The sequence below is a fragment of the Macrotis lagotis genome, chromosome 7 (genome assembly GCF_037893015.1).
Source record: "Macrotis lagotis isolate mMagLag1 chromosome 7, bilby.v1.9.chrom.fasta, whole genome shotgun sequence".
NCBI lineage: Eukaryota > Metazoa > Chordata > Mammalia > Peramelemorphia > Peramelidae > Macrotis > Macrotis lagotis.
Window position 1 is genome coordinate 156,647,909 of NC_133664.1, and position 14,976 is coordinate 156,662,884.

At 36.7% G+C, this 14,976-nt stretch overlaps 1 protein-coding gene across 2 annotated transcripts in view; it reads left to right on the forward strand.

Moving 5' to 3' along the window:
• Nucleotides 1-457: 457 nt before the first annotated feature.
• Nucleotides 458-14,976, forward strand: part of NAPEPLD (N-acyl phosphatidylethanolamine phospholipase D) — a 110,582-nt gene continuing 96,063 nt past the window's right edge. For both annotated transcript variants that reach the window (XM_074193996.1, XM_074193995.1), the window contains exon 1: nt 458-634. The gene's annotated coding sequence lies outside the window, so the exon portion shown is untranslated. The remainder of the gene's footprint in view (nt 635-14,976) is intronic.

Here is a 14,976-nt window from a genome sequence, read left to right on the forward strand (position 1 = left end):
AGTTTGAGGGAATACTCACATAAGTTCCATTGCATTCTGTTCTATACCATTCCATTGCTCAAGCAGTTATTAAAACTCCTATCATGTATAAGTCACCATGCTTGTCACTGAAAATACCAGGTCAAAATTTAAGAAGTCCCCACTCTCCAAGTGTTTACATTCTATTGGAGATCTATAGATCTATAAATCTATCTTAGATCTAGCCTAGCATATAAGATATCTTAGTATCTAATTACCAAGTTGTTGCCTATGGCAGTGAGCTAGTCACTATACAATACAAGCAAACTAACTTGGTACCTGATCTCCAGATGCTTATGTTCTAAATTCTAAACTGTTATAGATGTACAGCATAAAAGAACAATATGGCACATACATCACAGAGGATGAAAATGTACATCACAGAGGATGATACATGACTGAAAAAGATTTACATTGTATGGAGACTTTAGTGTTAGAATTATGAGGGGGAAGAGTGGGTCACTCTTTTAGTAGGGTAGAAATAGTTATCTAAAAACACTAGATTTCTGGTCTTTGTAACAAGAGAAGGTAGACACCTAGAATGCTTGAAAATGGAGAACTTCGCAGGATTAAAGAATGGCAAATGTGGATACCTATGAAGGAAAATGTGATGAAGGTAATAGCATTAATGTATTATTTATCTACCCAGAAAAACTTAGAGGTACAAAGAGCAGTCAACTGGCAACTATCTAATTTTGAACTCTGTTGCTTCTGCCCAGAATCACAGAAGGGCCCAAAACTCTGGCTGGAGCTCTGTGGCTCACTGCCACTTGTATCATTTCAGGATTTCTAATCAAAATAATCCTCTGATCTCAGAAAATTTATACTGATAACACCACTTAAAACTGGTCATGACTATGATAATTTGAACTTAACCTGGACAATAACTACTCTGCAAATCAGACAAATGTAATTCTGGCCCCATACTCCAATTACCATCATATATTGGATTCTCAGACATAGACCTAATGACCCTGAAATGAAATATGGAACAGTGAAAAATGTTTAGTCACAACTCACAGTCATAGATTCTCAGGGCCCTTAAAGATCATTTACTCCAATGCCACCTAAAGAAGACGAAAATCGTCACTTAACATGGTGAAATAATTCAATTTGCAGTCACACAATTTCCTAATGACTGAGCTAGGCTAGATCTCAGATACTTTGATAGCTATCCACCACTCTTTTCATTTAACTTCACATTTAAAAAATAGTCCCTGAAGAGTTTGAGGTCACAGAGAATAAATGGACTTCTAAATACCAGCTCCAAAATCATGCTATAGCACTTGAACAATCTGGTGAATGATTCTCCAAAATCTGTCAAGGATATTTATGGAATGTAATCATGTCTGGAAAGTTCTACTAATTTTTTTTTTACAAACGGCAACTAAATACTTGCCTGAAGCCTGTATCCATTTATCCAATAGCTGTTAATCAATTCATACCACCTTCTTAATGATTTCTTATTTGATTAATTTGGGGAAAATAAAAAAAATTCTTCTTTCTTCTTCTTTGTAATACTACCCAAGTAACACATTACTGTAAGATAAATATCCATTACAAAATTGTGTTACTATTGTAATTAATAAAAGGAAAGAGATTCAGTCTGAAATTTTTGCCACCTAAACCACTAATATGACTCATAGACATGTCAGAGCCATTATGACTGGCTGGAAGCTGAAAACAAGAGTTTGATCTGAATTAACAAAAATATCTTTGGGTTATAAAATGAGCTGCCATGAACTTCTAATGTAACTGTGGCACATGTGCCTATATTTGAGAAACTTGAAACCCAAAGCTACATTCATTGCTAGGGTTCTTCAGTCTAAACGATAAAGGTCGAGTGATTTGTATAAAAAGAAAAACATACATACCACCAGACAACCAAATAGAATGCCCAAGGGAATGGCAATGAGACCTTGGCATAGAATTTTGGTGGAGATCCATTTCCTTACTCAGATAAATGGCTAACCAAAAGGAAAATAGCTGAATCTCTTCCAAAGTAGTTCAGACTTTCATACCATAGCTCATCTAAGTAACCCAGATCAATATAGGAGATAAAAAATTATTTTTGTTTAATGTATAGCTTCCCACCCTTTGTATACTAATTGAAAAATTTTTAGATATTAGAAAAAATAAAGATCTATTTTGTTTTTTAGGTTTTTTTCAAGGCAGACAGGTTTAAGTGGCTTGCCCAAGGCCACACAGCTAGGTAATTATTAAGTGTCTGAGACTGGATTTGAACCCAGGTATTCCTGACTCCAGGGCCAGTGCTTTATCCATTGTGCCACCTAGCCGCCCCAAGATCTGTTTTTCTAATTTGCCCGTATTTTATCAAGCTTTCCTAATACAACACTAAAGAAATGAAAGAGATGGTTACCAATATCCTAAGAGATTACTGTACACAGTGATTTTTTCCCAAAGTGTATGACTTAAACAATCATCGAATCTTAAGAGATGGAAGAGATCTTAGAAGCTGTCTGAACCAATATTCTATTTCTTGTTTTTTTGTTTTTTCTTTTTAGGTTTTTGCAAGGCAAATGGGGGTTAAGTGGCTTGCCCAAGGCCACACAGCTAGGTAATTATTAAGTTTCTGAGACTGAATTTGAACCCAGGTACTCCTGACTCCAAGGCCGGTGCTTTATCCACTGCACCACCTAGCTGCCCCCCCCCAATATTCTATTTCTTGTATGAATTCCTCTCCAGTATCCTCAAATACTCAACTAATTCTTAAATAGCTACAATGATAGTGATTTCCCATTTTATGAGGTAATCCTTTCCATCTTTTTCCTAGTTTAATTGTTAAGTTCTTCCTTATATTGAGCTGAAATTTATTCTATGTAACTTCCACTTACTAGTCTAGTTTTGTTCTTTGCAGATAAGTAGAATAAATCTAATATACTTTCCATGTGTTGCCCCCTCTCAAAAATATTTGACCCTTCTTTTGCCATCTCTTTTCTCTCCATTCTTCTTCTCCCATCTAATTCTTTTCTACAAAGAATCTTGATCCCAAATACTAAAGTTTAAAGTTCTTAACAAAACTAAACTCATCTTTCCCCTCTAAAATTTCCCTACTTCCTGTCTTACCTTTTACTGTAGAGGACAATACCATTTTCATAGTCCTTCAGGTTCACAACCTAGGAGTCACCCTGGACTCCTCACTTTGCAACATCGTTATCTCCTTCCCTCCATTGCCACTGCCATTGCCACTACTGTGGTGCAGCTTTTCATTATCTCATGCCTGGACTATTGCAATAGCCTGCTGCTAAGTCTGTTAGTCTCAAGTCTCTCCCCACTCCAACTTCATCTCTAATCAGCCATTCAAGTGATTTTCCTAAAGCACAGGTCCAATCCTGTCACTCCCTTAATAAACTCCAGAGGTTCCTTATCACCTTCAAGATTAAAAAAAAATCCTTTTTTAGGTGTTCAAATCTCTCATAATCCAGCCCCTTTCTATTTTTTAGTCTTCTTACACCTTACTCCCTGCCACATAATTCTTCAGTTCAATAATTCTGTTCTCTTTGCTATTCCATGATTAAGATACTCCATTTCTGAGCTCTGGACATTTTTTCTGATTGCCACCATGATTCTCCTTCCTGGCTTCCTTGTCTTCCTTTAAATCCCAATTTAAATCTCCTCTTCTGCAGGAAGATTTTTCCAATCCCTTTCTTTCTGTTAATCATTTCTCTTTATCCTGTATATAACTTCATTGTATATGTTTTTTTACATGCTGTCTCCTTCATTAGATTGTGAGGTCCTTAAGGGCAGGGACTGCCTCTTGGCTCTTAGTAGAGGGGCTAGTTTGTCATAAGTGATTAATAAGTATTTATTAATTGATTGACTCCATCTTCCTCAGTTTGCATTATCTCTGCAAAATATTGTCAACCATTATCAAATATAATATTCCAGATATGTTCTAATTAGAGATATATTCCTTCCTTTATATTAGACACTATATATCTATTAATGCAAGTTAAGATCAAATAACTGTTTTTTTCTTTTCTTTGGTTACCACTTCACAAACTTGAAGTCAATAAAGTCCTATTTACATTTCCTTTCACCTTTGGTCTAGTGATGTCTACTCTAGTGGATTTTGTGAATGTAATATAAACCCTTACATTTGAAATCTCATTCCTTACTTCTGATTCTTAGTTCCCTGTTCACACCTTTTGGAGGTTAGATTATCTGGATCTGAAACACTGATGTCCCCTACTACTGTAATTTTACTATCTATTTCTCCTTGTAATTCATTTTCTTTATGTATTCAGATACAATGTCATTTTATGCATATTCTGAGATTAATTCCTTATCTATGGAATCTTTCAGTAAAATAGAGTTTTGCTATTTATCTCTTTTAATTAAATAGAGTTTTGCTGTTGACTTGTCTGAAATTGCAACCCCCTTTTTTGGGTATTCAATTGAATAGATAGATCTTGATGATAGATCTTGCTCTTAAATCTTATTTTAATGTTGTATGAATCTTTATGTTTTAAGGGTAAAGAGCATATTGTTGATTTTTCTTTCCAATTCCTTTTATCTTTCATTTTATGGATTCTAAATCACATTCACAGTTTTGATAGTTAATTATTTACTCCCCTCTATCCTATTCTCTTATACTTCTTTTTCTTTCTACCCCTTTTTTATAGATTATTTTTCTTTCTTTCCCTCTAACCCCCTCTTTACAATCCTTTTTCCAACCTTAGTTTATTTTGCTTATGATTAATCCCTCTCTAAATATTTTCCATTATATACACTTTTTCCCCTCTCTTCCTGTTTCTTCTTGTATCCTTGGTGACTGAATGTATCCCACACCACAATTTATAGGTGCCTTTCTATCTATGGATGTGCTCTCTCCTCTTTTAAGCAGTTTAGATGAAAGTGACATTCAAGTGATGTATACAACACCATTATTCTCACTTCTTCCACATTTGTATATATTTCTAATTTTTACCCTGGTTATATTAGATGATAGGTTCCCCTATATTTCCTCCCATTTTTATCTTAAATATGTCCTTTCCCTCACCTCCCCATTTCTTTCCCCTTTCAGCATTGTCAGAACATATCAAAAACTATTTCTATGTCTTTTGGCTCATTTGACTACCTCTACGATTGCTTTTATCATTAGGATTCTAAGAGAATTCTTGTAGCATCCCTCCTCCCCCATTAGAATGTAAAGTGTTCAACTTTATAAAGCTTCTGATTGATTATTTATTTATATTCATCTTTATGATTTTTCAGTGTTTGCATTTCAAAGTTCCACTTCATTCTGCTTTTTTCTTTCTTTTTTTTTTTAGGATTTTTTTTTGCAAGGCAATGGGGTTAACTGGCTTGCCCAAGGCCACACAGCTAGGTAATTATTAAGTATCTGAGGTCAGATTTGAATTCAGGTACTCCTGACTCCAGGGCCAGTGCTCTATCCACTGCACCACCTAGCCACCCCTTCCTTATTGTTTTTTTTTTTTCAATAAGATTGTTTGAAAGTCCCTTATTTCACTGAAGGTTCATCTTTTTTTCACTTATAGTTTTAAATTAACTTTTACTGGTTAGGTTATTCTTAATTGTAGACCCATATTTTCCTCTTTTGAACATATCAAGACAAGAAGTCTGGCAAAAAATGAGTGTGTAATGAAGGCTTGGAGATTCAGAATTGATTTTTAGAAAATAACATTCCACTTCTTTTACTTATTAATGGTGGTAGTTGATAAATCTTGTGTAATTCTAATTGTGGTTCCTTAACATTTGAATTTTTATATTCTAGTTGCTAGTAAGTTTTTTCCACTTTGATCTAGAAGTTCTGGATTTTGGCAATGAAATGCTAAAGAGTTTTTTTTTTCAGGTCAATTGTTTCTGATATAAAATAGCTAATATTTTCTTCTACTTTGTTTACATGTTACTTGTCTCCTGGAGTCATTGACTTCTATTTGGTCCAATCTAAGTTTTAGGCAGTCTGTTACAGAGAAAGCTTTTGTGCTTCTTCTGTTAAGTTTATAAACTAAGAACTCTAACTAAATTTTTGAGAGACAGAATCCACAGAGGGATCCAGTGAGGCAGTTCTCCAACCCAAGGTAACCTGGAAAAGAGCAGAAAGGTTCCACTCCATGGGGATGGATGGGTGGCCACCAGAAATAAGGAACTTCAGCCTCCTGGAGGCAGCCCCAGGGCACTAGGAGCCCCAGCTCATGGCAGTGGGGGCAGTTTCCTGACCTATACTCCCAGAGCACCAGACACAACTTGGGGGATCAGTGGGGGACCTCTGCCAGAGTGAGTGGTGAAGCCCAGCCCTTAGGGCACTCAGCAAGTCAGCAGCAGCCCAGATCAAGGAACCGCAAGCAGGAGCCAGATGCAGGAGCCCCCAGGGCATGAGTGCTGAGCCTAGGGAGGGGAGTGGAGAGAGACTACTGAGGTCTGCACTCTGTCCCTGGAACAGGACTCTAGGGCTCTGATCACATTCAGATCCTGATTGCAGTCTAGGCTCCCCATAGAACAGCAGGGCCCCGCAACCTCAGCCCTGTGGCAGAGGGGTGCACTTGTGATCATTTGCAGACCAGGAGGGAAGACAGAGCCTCACACATGGAGATACTTGTAGGGGGGGTGTCCCAATAATGCTCCAAAGCTCAGGATGCACCCACAAACCAGACACAGGCTGGAGAAATGAGTAAGCAGACAAAAAAGAGGAACACCACTGAGAAATACTTTGCCTATGATCCCAAGAAGGATCAAAATACTCAATCTGAAGATGAGGAAGTCCAAGCTCCTGCATCTAAAGACTCCAAGAAAAACAGAAATTGGGCTCAGGCTATGACAGAGCTCAAAAAAGACTTTGAAAATCAAATGAGGGAGATAGGAGAAAAATTGGGAAAAGAAATGAGAGAGATGCAGGAAAAACATGAAAATTAAGTCAGCAACTTAGTCAAGGAGATCCCAAAAAATGCTGAAGAAAATAACATGTTAAAAACCAGCATAGGTTGAATGGATAAAACAGTTCAAAAAGTTATTGAGGAGAAGAATGCTTTAAAAAAGCAGAATTGGCCAGATGGAAAAAGAGATAAGAAAGCTCTCTGAGGAAAACAAATCCCTCAGATGTAGAATGGAACTGAGAGAGGCTGCTGATTTTATGAGAAATCAGGACACAATACTTCAAAACAAGAAGAATGAAAAATTAGAAGAAAATGTGAAACATCTCATTGAAAAAAACAACTGATATGGAAAACAGATTTAGGAAAGATAATATAAAAATTATTGGAATACCTGAAAGTCATGATCAGGAAAAGAGCCTTGACATCATTTTCATAGAATTACTACAGGAAAATTGCCCTGATATCCTAGAAGCAGAGGGCAAAATAGAAATGGAGAGAATCCACCAATCTCCCCGAGAAAGATATCCAAAAAAACCCCAACCCCCAGGAATATTATAGCCAAGTTCCAGAACTCCCAAATCAAAGAGAAAATATTACAAGCGGCCAGAAGGACACAGTTCAAATATCATGGAGCTGCAGTCAAGATCACACAGGACTTAGCAGCAACTACATTAACACTTGTAGGACTTGGAATATAATATTCTGGAAGGCAAAAGAGCTCAGAATGCAACTGAGAATCAACTACCCAGAAAAACTGAATGTCCTCTTCCAGGGAAAAAGATGGACTTTTAGTGAACTAGGGGGAATTTTAAATGTTCCTGTTAGAATGGCCAGAGCTGAACAGAAGGTTTGATCTTCAAATACAGGACTCATAGAGAGTGGAGGAGAAGGAGAAAATATAAGGGACTTAATGATGATGAACTACATTTATTTCTGCATAGAAAAATGATACTGAGGGGTGGCTAGGTGGCATAGTGGATAAAGCACCGGCCTGGAGTCAGGAGTACCTGGGTTCAAATCCAGTCTCAGACACTTAATAATTATCTAGCTGTGTGGCCTTAGGCAAGCCACTTAACCCCATTTGCCTTGCAAAAACCTAAAAAAATGATATTGAAAATACTCATGAACCTTCTCATTTAATAGAACAGGTAGAAGGAGCTTTTATAGATGAAGTATAGGAGAGAGCTGAATTTGAAGATATAATATGGTGTAAAAATGGAGTCAATAGAAAAAAGGTAAATGTAATGGGAGAAAGAAAAAGGAGAGGTGGAATAGGTTAAGTTATTTCATATAATTAGATTTTTTTTATTACAATGAGCTATTGAAATGATATGGAAGGGGGGGGAAGCAAGGGGGAATGAGGGAATCTTTGCTGTCATCAGAGGTGCCTAGGAGAGGAAACAGCATATATATACTCAGTGGGGTATACACATCTGGAGTAAGAAGGAGAGAAGGGGGACAGGGGGATGTGGGGATGTGAGTGATGGAGGAAAGGATGGACTGTGGGGGAAGAGTGGTCAGATATAACACATTTTCTTTTTTACTTCTTGCAAGGGGCTGAGATTGGATGGCTTGTCCAGGACCATAGGGCTGGGTGGATGCTGGGCCTAAGGGGTGGTATGAGGGCTCCAGGCCTCTTGGCCCCAGGGCGGGGGATCTGTCTGCTGCACCACTCAGCTACCCTACAGCAGAGGCAGAGTGAAAGGAGAGAGAAAATATAGTATATGATAGTGGAGAAATAAGAAAAGAGGGAGTTGCAATCAGCAATGGCAACGGTGGAAAAATATGGAAGTAACTTTTGTGATGGACTTATCATAAAGAATGTGATCCACCCGTGACAGAGTTGTTGGATCAAAGACTGAAGCACATTTTTTATTATTGTTATTTTTTTTGGGGGGGTTGCAGGGCAAAGGGGGCTGGGTTGCTTGCCTGGGGCCACACAGCTGGGTGTTTGCTGGGTGTCTGAGGTCAGATTTGGACCTGGGTGCTCCTGGCTTCAGGGCTGGTGCTCTGTCTGCCACCTGGCCACCCCTACTAATATTATTATTATTATTATTTTATTTTATTTTGGGTCTTTTTTTTTTTGGTTTATGCAGGGCAATGGGGTTGGGGTGGCTTGCTAGGGGTCACACAGCTGGGTGCTTGTTGGATGTCTGGGACTGGATTTGGGCACAGATACTCCTGGCTACAGGGCTGGTGCTCTGTTCACTGCACCACCTGACAACACCTACTATTATTATTATTATTATTATTATTATTATTATTATTTTTCATTTTCATTTTAATTTTTTTCTCTCTCCTTTATCTCTCATGTGGGTCCTTATTTTTTGGGGGGAGGGGGTATTATGTTTACTCTTAAAAAATATTTTAGTAATGTATAAAAATCATTTGTACAAAATAAGAATAAATAAATAAATTTAAAAACAAAACAAAAAACAAGGAAGATTAAATTTTTAAAATGTGCTGTATATACAACTTACTTCTGATTGGGTCCCTCCCTTTTTCACTGAACACTTTGAAAAAACAAGTTCACAGAATGTGCAGACTCTTAGAACTGAACCCTCATTGCCCAATACCCATTATACAGTAACCCTTGGCTCAAAAGGCGACTTGTAAGGGACTCTGTCCTCACTGCCCTAGTTATTCAAGGGGGCAAACAGAGACGGGTGAAAGCGGGGGCGGGGGAGTTGTGGGCTCTTATAGTTTCCACCTTCGAGTGAATATTTGACTTTCCGATCTCTTTTCAGGTCCAGAAAGAGAAAGAACACCCCTCAGGGGCAGCTAGCTGGCATAGTGGATGAAGCACCAGCCTTGGAGTCAGGAGTACCTGTGTTCAAATCTAGTCTCAGACACTTAATAATTACCTCGCAAGCCACTTAACCCCATTTGCCTTGCAAAAACCTAAGGAAAAAAAAAGAACACCCCTCAGAAAAAGTACACATGTAGAAGAAATGGTAATCTCTATCAAGTTGCTAATCCCATTTTGCTACACTAAAGACTGAGGAATTTCTCCTTGGGTGAGAGCTGAGACTTTCTCTCTTGGTTGAGCTGAGTTATCTCATTCCCAGTGAGAAAGCTCATTCACTCTACGTATTGTCTTATTACATTGTCTTATACATGCTTTCTCTGATTTCTATTATTATTAAATTAGATAGTTTTTTATTTATTATTTGCTATGTGTGCTCATTGTGAAATTGGTATAAGATAGGAAAAGAGTCAAGTCTTGAATATACATTGCTTGAGATTCCCCTTCCTTATTAAGGAATAATAATTAGTAGTGTAGCTTGAACCTAAAATTTATTTCTCCTAGGCTTATCTAAGTTAGCAGAAAGTTATAATTCTAGCCTGGTTCTCCTCTCTTTGAGGAAAGCAGAGTGGTAAGCTTTTAGCTCCAACCTCCTGCTTTCCTTTCTAATAGGAATCTATCTTCTTTGTAGAAGGGTTCAGAACAAGAACCATTAGAGATATTCTTGCCTCCCTGTGAGTCATATCTGGACAGTCTTTATTTATTTGTTTGTTTGTTTGTTTATTTATTTATTTATTTTTGCAAAGCAGTGGGGTTAAGTGGCTTGCCGAAGGTCACACAGCTAGGTAATTATTAAGTGTCTGAGGTCGGTTTTGAACTCAGGTACTCCTGACTCCAGGGCCGGTGCTCTATCTACTGCGCCACCTAGCTGCCCCAAGGCCACCTAGCCTCTCCATCTGGACAGATTCTTACATGTTTTATAAGAGATCTTCTATAAGCAAGTCTGATATTCCTAACCAGTTATATTCCACCATACTCCCTATCTCTTGATGTTATGTGCATACTGGAGCAGGAACGATTTAAAGCTGAAAGAGGTTTAAGAGGCCATCAGTCCCATTCCATTTATTTTATGAATGACAATCCAAAAAAGGTTACAGGACTTGTCCAAGATTGTTAGTTACAGAGGATGGAAGTGAACCCAGATCCTCTGACTCTAGGGTAAGCATACTTTCCATTACAACACATTCTTTCTCATATATATTTCCATTGCCAACATCCATGCATCTTTGCAAGTCTGGAATGTGATTCTTCCACATTCTGTACCTCACAGAATTATTATTTTCCTTCTAGATTTGGCCTTCCTTGGTTCTCCTAATCACTTCCCTGCCCAATTGATAATACATTTTCTATGTCCTCAAATTACCTTCTAGTTACTTATCTTTGTATCTATTCAGTCCTTTTGTAAATTCTTTAGAAGATACAGACTTTTATTTTTGTATACTCAAATGATTTAAGTAGCATCATTACTGTTTGATTTATAAAAGAATTTCATATAATCACAACTGTATATAAAAGGCTGTTGAAGGAGAGATGTCTTCTCCATTGCATTCTATTGAATCAAATGTTTCTAATATATATTTCAATAAATAAATAAAGCATGGCTACTTATAAAATGTCTATTATACAAATATGCACTAAATCTATATATCATAAATATTATAGATATTTATAAACTATGATATATATGTATTTATCGATGTATATATGCATAATGAAAAATCAATACCACAGAATTTTGTTTTTTCCCATAACTTTTAGCTAATTGTATGTTCATAAAGTATGTATGTGTTCACATATATGTTTGTGAAGATGCACAAATCTTGGCAGTGAAATCTTAAGGGAGACTGTGTGATTAAGTGGAAAGCATACTGATGGTGAAGTCAGAAGATATGGATTCTAATTTCCTCTCTCTCTGCTGTATAGTATACAATTTCCTAGAATCTGTTTCCTTCAAGTAATCTTCAACAAGGAAATAGATGAGAACTTTGGTCAACAGATCACAACCCTGGCATGGTTATAATATAGTGGTGATAGGTGATTTAAAGTAGCTAGACAACTTTCTAGACCTCTCCCTGACAAAATGTAAGGAAACTAGCAATTTTTTGACTTGCTTAATGATAAATTAATCTTTAAGAAGTGGTGGAAGTAACCAGGGGGAAAATTTGTTCTGAATCTGATTTTCCCTAATAAGGAGAAACAGGTTGCTGGAATGAAACTGATAACAAATTTGACCATTTCGTTCTAGAGTTTGTGCTATAGGAGAGAAATTCAGTATTCCAGGTACCCTAGATTTTGAGAAACTAGATTTCCAAAAGTTCAGAGAAAGGATGGATAGTATCTCATGAATTAAAATTCTACAGGAAAAAAATTAATGCAGAAAGGGATGGGAAGCTCAGGAATGAAATTTTTAAGACATAAAAGGAAACAATTTTGCTGAGAAGAATTGTGAATTTTCTGAAGACATAGTATAAGTACACAGAGAACTCACCAGCCAAACTTAGATTATAAAAATATAGATGGAATCAAGGGCAGGTAATTATCATGGAGGATGTTCTATTTGAATCCAAGTGAAGGGTATTACTATTGATAGTGAGACCTTCCATATATACTATTTTGCAGATGACATTGTGTTAATTGCATCAAACTCTAGAATATTACTGAAGTATGGAGATGATCAAGGGAGATACTTATCAGTATTATGACTTTATCAAGAAGTGAACCTGTGTTTGGAACATTAATTATATCTTACTGAGGATGAATTGACTTATCAAACAATTATAGGTTGAATCTACAACTCAATGTAATTTAGATTCTAGGGTGGGGTATATATGCACCTGCACAATGCCATTTCCTCTCCCTCTCCCTGAGACTTACTATCCTCTTTGAAAACTGTTCAGCTCCAGAGATGGCAGCTTCTTAAACTAAGAAATGTTAGCCAATGGGGTAATGGGCAGGCAGAACCAAAGTCAAAAGATGGTTATACATTTTCTCAACCACATGATCTCAAGAAATAGGAATCAGGAGGCCAAGAATTTAGAATTCCTAAACTCTAGCTATTTAGATCAAGAGTTCCCAAACCTAGAATCTGAGAACTTAAAATTTTTGTGTTAATTGTATTTTTAAATATTTTAATAATTATAGTTTAATGTAATTGACTTCCTTTGTAATCCTATCATTTTCTTTCATGTATTTAAAAACACCCCTAGGAGGGGTTCATAGGATTCACCAAAGGGTCAGAGGGTTACATTCTTGAGAGAGAAGGGAGCCACTGAGTAGAGTCAGTTATAGTTTTAGTCTTCTGGCAAACCCAAGTTCTTGGGTGCATAAGCATGCCTTCTAAAGAGAGACAAGAGAATTCCTGGTCCAGCATCAACATCTTGGAGAAAGAAAAATTATGAAAGCCCATGTCATCCTCTCTCCCCTTCTCCATTCTATCAGCTAGAGTATCAGCAAGATAAAAAAGAGATATGACATGGTACAAACAAAATAACCACAACCAAAATCTTGGACTTGGTACTAGAATGAGTTATTTGGACAATGCAAATCCAGTGGAAATATGAATACTTTTTTTGGTGAGGCAATGGGGTTAAGTGATTTGCCCTAGGTCACCCAGCTAGTAAGTATCAAGTATCTGAAGCTGGATTTGAACCTGGGACTTGTTGCTCTATCCTTTGTACCACCTAGCTTCCCAAGAAGGTACAACTCTTAAATGAAGGAAGAATGCTATAAAGGACTTGTGAGTTACTATTAGTTATTTATGTATTTTCTGCATTCTCTCCAAGGTAGAATAAGATATTTTGTACCTGATAAAGTTACCAGGAGTGTTTTTATAGGATCAGACACTTTTGCCAGTCCTAACCACTTTTCTGAATTTCAGTTAGGAATCTCCAAATATCTGATGGATGTTTTAAATGGATGTTCTGTATACAATTCAAATTCAACATGCCTAAAACTGAACTCATTATTCTTCCCCTAAAGGTACTTCTGTACTTCCCTATTTCTGCTGAGCAGTCCATCATACATCCAGTAATGCAGGATTTCAACCTTGGCATTTTTCTTGATTCCTCAATGTCCCTTATTATACATCTGGTCAGTTGGCAATTTTGTCATTTCTGTCTCTACATTATCTCTCACATCTATTCCCTTTTCTCTGTTCCATGAGTACCACTCTAATTTAGGTCCTCATTTCTTTTCTCCTAACTTCCTAATTCATATTTTACATTACCAAAGTATTATATATGCCAAAGTGTTTTCTGAAATTAAACTTATATCTGTCACTCCACAACTCAATAAATTCCAATAAGTCTATTAACTTTTCTGTTAGTGTTAATTGTCTTTCAGAACTTGACCCCAACCTACCTTTCCAACTTTATTATATAATACTCTTCTTTCTATACTCTATGTTATAGTCAAGGTGCCCTGCTTGCAGTCCTTACCCAGAGCATTCCTTCTTCTATTTCTATGCCTTTATATATACATGAGGGTTATAGGGTGTGTCCTGGTTTGTATTCTCACCTTACCTTGCCTCTTAGAATCATGTCTCCTTCAAAAAGTCTGCTCAAGTGACATCTACATGAATCCTTTCCTGATTCTCTAAGTCACCATTACTCGACCCCACAAAATTTACCCTTTATTATTTGCATATATCTTTTTTAGCATTTTAAAAAAGTTTATTAAATTTCATTACTTTTTCTCTTGCAAGGTTAAAGCCTCATCTATATAAAATAGCTTCAGCCAAGTAGTTTATTCAAAAATGAAATTGGTATTGCCTCTTTATCTGACAACAGTAAATTATTCCCATGGACAAAACAACCAAAGATATTTTGAACAAAACTGCGAATAGATAGAGTTGAATGGTCATAACAACATTATTGATTTAAGACTTGAAGTATGGTATCAGAATTTATTTTAGCACATATGGTACAATGAATTCAGACACTAACTTAAAAATTACTAGGAAGAAGTAGTGCAAATAGTAAAAGCATTTTCATTCCAGGCATTTCTGAGTAGGTTAAAAATTTTTCTCCATGCCATGGTTGTGTTTTAGAAATGCTAACCTTCCACATCCCACTAATTTAGGACAAAACCATACTGGGCTATGTTCTTATGCTAATTTATTTTGGAATCCAATGTTCAATCTTAGATAGATTTTTTTTGTGTGTCTCTCTCATGCACCATCAAGTTCATAAAGTTCTGAAGGGGGTTACTCAGTGTCATCTTGATCATCCGACTATCATCATAACAAGATTTGTTAATCCTTGGATCTTCTGCAACAGCTCCCTTAATTTCAATGAC